At 39.9% G+C, this 12,057-nt stretch overlaps 1 protein-coding gene across 1 annotated transcript in view; it reads right to left on the bottom strand.

Annotated features, from left to right (window-relative positions):
- Positions 1–11,121, bottom strand: part of LOC135202960 (uncharacterized) — a 63,987-nt gene extending 52,866 nt beyond the window's left edge. Inside the window, exon 1 of the mRNA XM_064232473.1 lies at positions 11,099–11,121. The gene's annotated coding sequence lies outside the window, so the exon portion shown is untranslated. The remainder of the gene's footprint in view (positions 1–11,098) is intronic.
- Between the last annotated feature and the right edge of the window lie 936 nt (positions 11,122–12,057).

The raw sequence follows: 12,057 nt of genomic DNA, 5'->3' as shown, positions 1-12,057 counted from the left end.
GGCGAGGTAAGCTCTCGCCCCGGAGGGATGGAATTATCCTACAGGTAATTCAACTTTCAAATCTTTCTCAGTCTCTTGCTGCTACCCCTTTGGATCAAGAATTTAATTCATTGGCTTGTTGAAACATTGCAGTATAATTCTCCTCTCTCTCTCTCTCTCTCTCTCTCTCTCTCTCTCTCTCTCTCTCTCTCTCTCTCTCTCTCTCTCTCTCTCGTGGAAAACTTAAGACATCACCACAATCGTTGCATCCTAAATGACATGACAACTATCAACTGAAGTTGGACGAATCGATCAAGCCAGGCTTTGGCATTCAGTAAATCATTATCAAGAGCTACTATGGCCATGCCTCTGGCCACAGGCGCCACGCCCCTTTATAGAGGAATGGCCAAGGAAAAAATTTTGATAACACCCTTCTTTTATATCTCAAGAAACGAAAGGCTTGAAATACATCTCGATCTTTAAGTTGGTTGGTTTCCTTCTCTTCACTTTTACGTCTTCATACAATGCGCATATCATTCAGCGTGAGCATGTTTCGTAAATGAGCGCCCTTTTAGGTTTGATGAGATGAATACCTGTCCCTTTTTGAATAATAAGAACGATTCATCATCCTAATAACAGGTCGGTTCTCGACCTTGAAAGGAAATAAAAATTCGAACGAGTCATTTCCTTTCGTAACACAACTCAAACCGGCAATAAGGACCTGATACGAATCTCGAGGAAGACCTGCTCTGGCAGGAGGGGTTTGAAGAACGACGCCTGCAATGAGAGGCGGCTGCAGCTGTAGTTTCGCGGGAGTTATCCTGTAGTTTCGGGAGGGCCATGCCATTACCGGGCCAAAAATATCATGCACGGATCCGCCCGAGCGTCTCCCGAGTAAATTGAAAGTGGGGGAGGCGACGTAATGGGAAAATGACACTCCTCGCCTGGAAAGTACATCAAAGGAAAGGCGATTGGAGTGTTATTCATAACGGAACGCGTTATTACGACTCGCTGAAGACGAGGGGGGCGCTGAAATTCGTGCTGGGATCGGACACGGTTCAGTTCTCAACTTCCTTGACGGGGCGACCGTCTCTCAGGCCTCAGTGGGACCCATTACTATTGGGACCACGCTGCTGAACGTGTTCAAAATCAATATTCCTTCAAGTTTTCGGTCTAATTCTTCTTCTAGCAGACCGCTAAGATCTTAGTCCTGTCTTTTTTGTCTGCCCGTCTGTCTGTCTCCAGAAGTTAACATTGTGCTTTTGTTTACTTTATGGAGTAAACTATCTGGTGGTCGGTTGACTATAATGGGTAGCAGCCAACACGTGAGATGGGTGATAAAAAAAATCAAAACGTGAGCAATATCTTGATACGAAAACTGGGATGAAATCGATGAGGTAAACCACCAAATAATGCACATGGGATGGCCTCGACGAGGAAAAGAAAGTGAAGAGCATGTGGACCTCGATGAGGTTATATATTAAGCAATAAATAATGGTGTAGCTCCGAGGCGGTAAAACGCATTTAATGCAAAACAGGGACCTCCATGACGTAACCTATCAATTAAAAATGGGATGACCTCGACGGGAAAATAGAGGGCCTCAGTATATTAGACCACCAAATTAAAGATGGGATAGGCCTCGATGAGGTAGCCTATTACATAATTAGGATGACCTCTACGGGATCAACCAACTAAAATTGGGATGGCCTCGATGGAAAACGGGAGTGCGTCAATATGGTAAACCATTAATTAAAAATGGGACAGGCCTCGATGAGGTAGCCCATTATATACTTAGAATGACCTCAACGAGATAAACAAATTAAAAATGACCTCAATGGAAAACAGGAGGGCATCAATATGGCAAACCATCAATTAACAATGGGATAGGCCTCGATGAGGTAACACATCATTCGAATGGCATCGACGAGGTCAATCAACTAAAATTGGGATGACCTCGATGAAAAAATGGAGTACCTCAGTATGGCAAACCACCAATTAAAAATGGGACAGACCCTGACGAGGTAACACATCATATAATTACGACGCCCTCGATGAGGTAACCCTCATTCTCACCCTCTTTAGGACCACTGTCCTATCTCTCCAACGCGATGGCCCACTTCGTCATCTTTATAAATTCATTTCTCAAATTGCCATCCCATCTACAACTCAAAGTCTCCCCCGTCTACTTAGGAGATGACAGACCACCACCTCTCTGTCACAACAACGCCCGTCCATGTAATCACTAATAACAGCACAGCACATAATAGCCACCGGTTCGTGTCCGGGGTAATGGGTGCTTGTTTTCAATTTGCATTCTCCAGAGCTCCCGGGCATCAGTGTGACCCACTCTCAACCCCCCCGCCCCCATCGCAATAGACCCTTATCAATGTCAGGTTTATTTTATTCACCTATGGAATTTTTTATTCTTATTATCATTCTCAAATTTCGACCATAAGTTAACTGCCATGGCAGCAGTTTAGTGATTTTTTTTTTTTATTTAGCTTATTCTTTTTTAAAATTCATGTACTTTTGTTCTTAATATTAAAATAAACGTTGGAAGTGTCTTGGATATATAATATATATATATATATATATATATATATATCTATATATATATGATATACATATATAAGTCAGATGAGGTTGTTCTACACCGTCAGCTACCCAACACCGTCCACTAACACCAGGTACACATAACTAATTGCAATAGTCTGCAGTGGTACATGGGTTATGTCATATTTACAAACACAGCGGCACCCGGCTAGGGGACTCGATCCCGGTTTTCGCTAGACTTCAACACATTATACATACATTCATATTCGTACTGTGTGTACATATTTTTTATAATTAAATATTCCTACTATTTTCTTATTTGAAAACTTTTACATTTATTTACATATGCATTCAACTTATTCAATTAAATTTTGATTTGAGTTTGTTTAATTTTATTTTCACACGCACAATACTATATATATATATATGATATATATATATATATATATATATATATATATATCGTATATATATATATATATATATTATTGGCTTCAACTCTTGGCAGTATGTGTTTTTTTCTTTCTTTTAAGCAAAAAATCCATTCAATTACGTGAAAGCCAACTGAGAGAGTTAACAGTCTATTCTATTTGTACCATAACAATAACACGCGCACATAACGAACGAACAATACCAAGAAAAAATAAATAAATACACCTCCGAACGCAACGTAACGTGGGCGATAGTTTTTTTGCGACAACAAATATTGCTCGTTGAGGTAGAATAATTGAACAAATCGTTCGTATGAGACGCGTACTTAGGTCCGCCGTCTGTGATAGTTGCCAGATATTTCAGATATTACAACAACTTCCCTTCCTCGTTAGAAAATGACTATTATGTCCTCGCTTGCGTCTGCTGAAACGGTGGGTTGTGGGAGAGGCTGAGGTAGAAGTGTGTGTGTGTGTGTGTGTGTAGGGGGGGAGGAGAGGAAAAACAGTAAACGAGGATAATAGTGGAGAGAGAGAGAGAGAGATATGAAACGCAAAATCACAATAAAAACTAAATAACCACATGAAATCTACGGACTGAACACGCATCACTTCAACCCATACCTCCTGCGTCACTATTATATAAAAAAGAATAAAAAATATAAAAAAAATGAAAAGCATTTGACAGTGAAATAAGTAGTTTGTCTAAATAATGGGAGCGAAGGTGATCCCCTTTCAATTTGGGCTGACAAATAAGCCCTTCCCTTCTAGCCACAGGAGGAGACGGGTTAACGCTCCTGCGCGCGCGCAACACCCCCCCCCATTCCTTCCCGATGTCTTAGGTAGAGTGCGTCTCTTTTCTCTCATACTTTTTTTTATCGTTTATTTTTCTTTCAAGTTATTATAGGTGTTTTGACCCAAATAGTATGTAGACTGATAGTGTTTCTAAATGCTGCAAAATTTTCTCTCCCCCATTTTTCATAATTAATTATTCTCTCTCTCTCTCTCTCTCTCTCTCTCTCTCTCACACACACACACACACACAACACACAAAATACTTGTGTAAATTCTGTCGAATGGACAACAATATTTATTTTTATTATATTTCGAAATCTCTCTCTCTCTCTCTCTCTCTCTCTCTACAAAGTGTGTCAATATATGGCCCTTTTCAAAACAGCCCCATTTTATTGATCAGTTCATTTGATGAAAGAATAATTTAGGATTTTAAAGCACCCACAAAAATCGTATAAGAAACAATCATAAAAACACACTGGGAAAAAAGGTATAAAAAAAAACCACGCTCCTTAAAAGCAGCCTCCATAGAACGATCCCAAGAATTACTTTAAACTACCATAAAACTCACCTCACTGAACACCATTCAAATCATTCCTTGTATTTTAAATGGTTTATTTCTACATATTAAAAACAATCTAAAAATTGGCTTTAAACAACTACAACTTACAAAAAAATATGCTACCAAAAAAGAATTTAAAGGTGGCTCAGATAATCACCTCCAAAACTGGTGCGTAAATGTATCTCACAAAAAACTTTTTTTAAAATACCATGTACATGACTCATTCTTAAAAAAAAGGGTAAGAGTACCTCTCAGAAGAAAATGGTTAACGGACCTTCTAAAACAAAATGGCGCTTTAAAAAGGCCCTAGTAAAAAAAAAACATGCCCCTTAAAAGGTTAAAAAAATAAATAAATACATAAAAAACAGCTAAAAAAAAACCCCACAAGACACAAGACACGAAAACAAAAACTTCAAAAACACACGACAAAAAAAAACCTAAACCAATAAAAAAAAACCCTTTAAAACACACAACAAAAACATACATATAAAAAAAACTCCTTCGACTAAACATACACGATTAGGATGCCCCTTTCGAGCGTAATTACCGAGCGTGTACGATTCCAGGTATGATGGGAGTAGGCATTACCGCCGGACAGGTATGTGACGGCCGCGAATCATTGTAGGAGACAGGTGTGAATCTGCAGGGTCGACATGAACCTTAACACGCCTCTCTTCCCCGCAGGTTGATTATAAGGTTGAGGCAGACAAGGGGGACGGAAGACAAAAGGAAGAGAGAGAGAGAGAGAGAGATCAGTGAATGTGAGGAAAAAGGATGGAGAGAGAGAGAGAGAGAGAGAGAGAGAGAGAGAGAGAGAGAGAGAGAGAGAGAATAAATGAATGAGGAAAAACAGAGAGAGAGAGAGGGGGGGGGGCGGGGAGAAGGTACGATCAGTGAATGTGAGGAAAAAGGATTTGAGAGAGAGAGAGAGAGAGAGAGAGAGAGAGAGAGAGAGCGCCAGCCAAATAAGAGCTCTAACCAATCAAATATGGCGTGGCGTATCTACCTCTTAAAAAAGGGGGGGAAAAAAATCACCACCACGAGAGAAAGAAAAGCCACGGCAACAAAGACACCCCTGGAATCTACGCCATTGTAGTCATTGCCATTCAAGACAGCGCGCCTGCGCAGGGTCACGAAACACCAATTTTGTTCTCATACGGCACACGTCTCCTTAAACTGAAAGCTCTTACAACCAAGTGCTGTTTTACCCCGTAGGTGGGGTGTTGCCGTCAGTGCACCTCATGAGGTGTAATGTAGGCATTACTTAAGGTATTTTGCAGCGTCACTTCGACCCCTAGATGTAACCCTTTTCATTCATTTTACTGTACCTCTATTCATATTCTCTTTCTTTCATCTCACTGTCCACCCTCTCCTAACAATTGATCCATAGTGCATTTGAGAGGTTTTCAATCCTATTACGCCTTTCAAACCTTTTCACTGTCAATTTCAGTTTCAGCGCTGAATGGCCTTAGTTGCCCCAGTACTTGGCATTTATGCCCAAAAACCTATATAAATCAAATCAAGCGTTGTTTTACAAAACGTTCGCTTTTTTTTTTACACTACTAATCTCCAATTACGTGACATATGATTTGAAAATATTTTTATTCGGGTTCATTGAACTTTCTCCATCGTGGCTTGTGGGGGGGGAGGGGAGGGGGGGAGGAAGTGGGGGGGGGGGGTTCAATGTGCCAATAATTAATTTACTCACAATGACCTTTTCTAGCTCAACGACCTGACCCCACCCTTTCACAGGACGAGGTCAAATGACGTTCTTCCTAACATACTTATCTTAATGATGACCTGGCTTGGGGTGGAAGGGAGGGGGGGGGGGGGAGTGGCGTTCAAGGTGCCATGAATTAAAATACACACAATGGACTTTTCTAGGTCAGTGACCTGACCCCACCCTCTCACTAGACGAGGTCAAATGACGGTTTGTCGTAACCTACTTGCCTTATGACCTGATCATTTCATTAATTAATAATAGCCACAAAATACTTTATTATTAAATAGTATTTATTTAACAAATGTAATACTAAGCACTAAATACTGCACAATTCCCCGACACAAATACCCGAAGGAACCCAGCATGCAACACCGCGAACAGCCACTGCAACAGTGCAACATCGCCGCCTCTGTCACTATATACTTTGGCCTCATTTGCAACAGTGCAATAAGCGTCATCAACAGAGTGTCATTAAGCGGAGGAGGGTGCCACCTGTATTCACCGGAAGTGCCACTGTGTCACGTTCAAAATTAACCTTTGAAAAGGCAATTAGCATCGACTTCAAATAAGGGTAATGGCGGATGGAGCTCTCTCTCTCTCTCTCTCTCTCTCTCTCTCTCTCTCTCTCTCTCTCTCTCTCTCCAAGGAACCCTTGCATAATATTTTGCAAATTCAGCAGGCCTTTAATAGCCTAGTAAATCAATTATCTACCGGGCTGTTAGTCAATGGCTGTGGATAACATGAGAGAGAGAGAGAGAGAGAGAGAGAGAGAGAGAGAGAGAGAGAGAGAGAGAGAGAGAGAGAGAATAACAAACGTGAGTAACTCCTGCTACGTCAAAACGGATAATATCAATTAATTAAAAACGAAGGGGGGGGGGGGGAAGGGGGGGGGGGGGGGATGGTTCGACAAAGATAACACTCACACTGCATGTGTGAAACCATTCATCAAATGTTTCTCTCTCTCTCTCTCTCTCTCTCTCTCTCTCTCTCTCTCTCTCTCTCTTTGCGTGACGCAATGTCAGGAAATTTACACAAGAAAATGCAAAGCAATGATCAACCAAAAATACAAGACCCGTTATCACGATGGCCCAGACTGCGACAGAGAGAGAGAGAGAGAGAGAGAGAGAGAGAGAGAGAGAAGCCATAACTAATATCATTAAAGGTAACACCAAAAGGTGACACACCGAAAGTTATGCGGTACCACACCATGACATTTGCAGACGTGATGAAAGGGGAAGGGGAAAAAGGGTGGGGGGGGGGGGGGGGTGCAGGCAAGTGCAAAGGGGCCCTCCATTAACATGATTAGTTAGGTCCTCTGTGTATATACCTTCACCTCACGTACGTGCAACAGCAATAATAATCATTACAAACAACAACAACAGCAGCAACAACAACAATAACAGCAAACGAGTCTTCCAGGATGGAGATGCTCTTCAGTTTCAAGAAAAATAACTTTTTTTTTTTCTTTTTTAAGATTTGGTGTCAACTTTGTTTAGTGGATGTTTATTGTAAGGTCAAAATTTTGAATAGGTTTAATTTTTTTGCTAATGTTAATAAAATGTCTAAATTCTTTTATACTTAATTATAATTAATTTTTTTATCGTACAAAAGTAGACGAATACAGTTTTGTTTCCAAACCTTGTTACTCTTCACTACATAAAATGTACTATGCACTAAAACGGAGTATTTTTTTTTTAAACATAAACGTCTGGTACTTCATTAATATATACATAGAAATATAAATATAAGGCAAAATATACATCTTGTTTTCAAAGAAAGCGCAAAAAAAGAAAAACTAAATAAAAAAGCGATTGAGTAGCAAGTCAACGACCCATTTCACTAGGAGTTTAACTATCAGACTTTCTGATACAGGAATCAACCATATCTGCTACAGAAGAGAACTAATTTAAAGCCTCTCATCTTGTGAATTATTGAAAAAAAACAATTCGGTCTGCTACAAGATCTTAATGGAAGAAAAAATATTCAAAACTGGAACAGACTACTTTGTTCCATGAAACTGGAACACAAAACAAAAAACAATCAAATGATTGAAACTGGAAAAATCCACCGATTTCCATGACGCTCAAACGTGACTAGGCAAAAAAACTAGCAAAACTATTCAGAAATACAACAAAAACAGAGTTCCATGATTCTGAAACAACGCTAATTTTAAGATCACTCGATAGAAAAATTACATAATACGAGTAAAAAAATACGCAAAACTCTCTTCGGCGTAATCGAGTTTTCTGCACAGTGTATAATACTATACGAAAATCTCAGCTTCGAGCCGGTGGTGAACTGTGTTGTTGGCACCTACAGCAGTGCCAAACGCAAGATCATGTATAACTTTAACTTAAAAAAAAAGAAAACTATTGAGGCTAGAGGCTGCAATTTGGTATGCTTGATGATTGGAAAGTGGATGATCAACACATCAATTTGCAGCCCTCTAGCCTCAGTAGTTTTTAAGATCTGAGATCAGACGGTCAGACAAAAAGCCGTCTCAATCGTTTTCTTTCACAGAAAACTAAAAAATAAAAACTAATTAAATTAGGAGACAAGTATAACGCTATAAGGTCCTGAACCAAACTTATCATAACACTATTCAACATTAATAAAAAATAAAAAGACATTCAAAGCTGGAACTGGAACAAACTCCCAGAACGACTACCACCCTGATAAAAAAAAAAAAAAAAAAAAAAACACACGAAAGTGGCGAAACGGGACATCATCTTCAAATAACAACGACCTCTCGGAAGGAATCCTTCCTGAGAGAGCAATAAGGTTCAGCTGATCCTCACGACGAACTGCTAATGGAGCGGCAACGCCGTGACGAATCGTCTGGACATATGAGCGGGAATAAAAATATATGATCTGCATAATAAACAAAGCACGTGACTCGCTCAGCAGAGTGGCAGGTGGTACGAGCAGGGGTCACGACTCTCTGAAGGGTGATAAAACATCCATTCCTTCAGGAGAGCATCTGGACAACAAGGCTTGGACAGCCAGGATATTCCAGGCAGTAAATGTGCCAGGCCCTCGGGCTTCACAGTTCCAGAGGTCTTGTATTCCTCTATCACTGGACAGCCTCCTCAGTTCCAGAGGTCTTGTATTTTCAAGTCAGAGGCTCCTGTAGGTTTGTTCCATATGAATTTGAGGTCCATCTACTGAACTATAATAATAATAATAATCTAATAATGTAATAATAATAATAATAATAATGAACTAACTAATAATAAAATAATATAGTTAACTTAACATCATGCTCCCAGTTTGCTGACATGAGAACGGAAATGCTAAACTAACTACTCACATGAGAGAAATGCATTTTGATCAGAAACATGAAGGGACACATACCAAAAATGCTTGAAAAAGGAACATTAGAAAAATCAGGAATAAGAATCAAATAATTATCCTAGTTATCATCATCAGCAATAGATGATCTATTCCACAGATATTTAACCTGTATATATATATATATATACACACACACATATATATATATATATAGTACGTATATATACATATATAAACATGACCTACCATATTATAGTGACTCCGTATATATATAAATATATATATATATATATATATATATATATATATATATATATATATGTGTGTGTGTGTGTGTGTGTATATATATACATGCACATACATATATATATATAGTGATACGTATATATATATATAATATATATACATTTATATGTATATATGTCACATACATACACATACATACACACTCGAGAGCCACGTCACTGTCCCCCATCTGGAATCCGATTGATTTCCTTCGTATATGCTATGTGGGTATTATATCTCCTTATTTCCTTTATTCTCTCTTTTTTTCTTTTTTTTTCTTTTTTTTTTCCTTTTTTTGGGGGGGCAGGGGGGGGGGGGGGGGGGTTTGTTAAAAGCTTATGCAGCGGGGAGCGCCTGAGCATGAGATCGGGCCAAGGCGAGCGTCAGTTTGCACCTCTCCACCCAATGATTAGAGCATTAGGGACAGGTTTGTGCCTCCTCGCCATCCCCTATTTATACACCCAGGTGCTGGAATGGCTAGGTGGGGGGGGGGGGGGAGGAGGAGGAGGGGAAGGGAGAGGAGGAGGGAGGGAAGGGGGAGAGGGAGAAGAGAGGGGGAGGGGGATGATAGGTAGAGGGAGGGGGAAGATAGGCAAAAGGGGGAGAGGGAGAAGGTAGGGGGAGAAAGGAGGGGGAGGATAGGTAGAGAGAGAGAGAGGGGGGTGAAGATGAATAGGTAGAGGGATAGGTATAGGAGGATGGAAAAGAAGAGAAAGATGATAAAAAGAGAGAAATGTGCAGGGAAGAAGGATGAGGACGGAGTAAATAGAAGAAGAAGAAGAAGAAGAAGAAGAAGAAGAAGAGAGAGAGAGAGAGAGAGAGAGAGAGAGAGAGAGAGAGAAGCAAGGACACACGTACGTAAGTGTGAAAAGTGGAAGGAGAATCATACCAATAATGACAGAGTGACAAACAAACAGTTGAAATGCTGTATAATACGAAGATGAGTAATGAATAATCATCATTAACAGTAAAAAATAAAACAATATAAACGGAAAAACAAGTAAAGAAAAACTACTAAACTCAACCCATTTCAAACCGAGGACAAGAGGCAAGATGCTATATATTCCCGTTTTCTTTGCCAGCAGCTGGGAGGGCCAATCCCGTTTTCTCAGAGGCAGAATTCTGCCAGCCAGAGACGGAGAGTATAAATCTCTCATTGTTGTGTTCTATTAACATGATTTAGCAATTTCTCTCTCTCTCTCCTCTCTCTCTCTCTCTCTCTCTCTCTCTCTCTTCGCAGAGTTGAATGACTGCCAGTCGTTCGTACCGTTTCGCCAGGATAGCGTCGGGTTGAAAATATTCCTCCCATTCCGTCTATCGTGTCTTTGTTCAGTTTGAGAATTTAATGCGTTTGTGTTCGTGGAAACAAATGAGAAATGTATACACACAAACACACACACATAACATAAATGTGTGCGTGTGTATAAAGAGAGAGAGAGAGAGAGGGGAAGAAATAAAAAAAAAACACTATTTTAACTTACGAAACGCCCGTGATGTCACACTATCGTTCAGCTTACCTGAAAAAAAGAAAAAAAAAGTGAAAATAACACTAACATCATATTCAACTGTCAGATCAATAAATCAAATCATGAGCGCGTGTATATGAGAGAGAGAGAGAGAGAGAGAGAGAGAGAGAGAGAGAGAGAGAGAGAGAAAAACATGATCTATGTTATACCACCCTATACACGTAATGAAAAATTCCAAGCCACTAACGAAATGGATTGGCTTCAAGACAAGCCTATTTGAACAGAATGGAAAATTGGCACTGTGGCGTGATAGCCTACCCATCAGAAAATAGCCCAAAAACATATGATATGCAAATGGCATTCTACGCGGATGGCATTCGTATTCCCGGTTGGTTAAAGCGCCCGTGAATTATGTCCCTGAGAATTATGTAACACTTACCGAAGGGTTTCGTTCAAGATACGAATATCGACCTTTGGTTTTCGTTCGTGAATGATAAGAATCTTAAGTAAAATTTCATTGGTGAAACTTGCAGGCCCCTGGGTCGCCTTATATATTATGTAACCCTCTCCAAAGCTTTTCACTTCCGTCATTTACAACGCTGCTTGTCTACTTTAATGTGGTGTAACCCTTCTTGAGTGTTACATTCATGAAATGTGCAAACCCTCTGGTCTCCTAATGTACTGTGTAACCCTTTCAAAAGCTTTTCATTCCCGTCATTTACAACGCTTCTCGTCGACTTTAATGTGGTGTAACCCTTCTTGGGCGTAACTGTTACATTCGTGAAATGTGCAAACCTTCTGGTCTCCTAATACTGTGTAACCCTTTCCAAAGTGTTTCAATCGTGAAATGCACAACGCCATTCCTCCACTGTAAAGAGATGTAACCCTTTTCAATTTGCAAAATTCGCTGGTCTCATAGTATATTGTCTGATATTTTATGCAACCCTTTCCCAAGCGTTTCACTTACGAAGTTT

The sequence above is a fragment of the Macrobrachium nipponense genome, chromosome 33, assembly GCF_015104395.2.
Source record: "Macrobrachium nipponense isolate FS-2020 chromosome 33, ASM1510439v2, whole genome shotgun sequence".
Classification (NCBI taxonomy): domain Eukaryota; kingdom Metazoa; phylum Arthropoda; class Malacostraca; order Decapoda; family Palaemonidae; genus Macrobrachium; species Macrobrachium nipponense.
The sequence above is the reverse complement of the archived record's forward strand: the minus strand, read 5'-3'. Positions and strand labels throughout refer to the sequence as shown.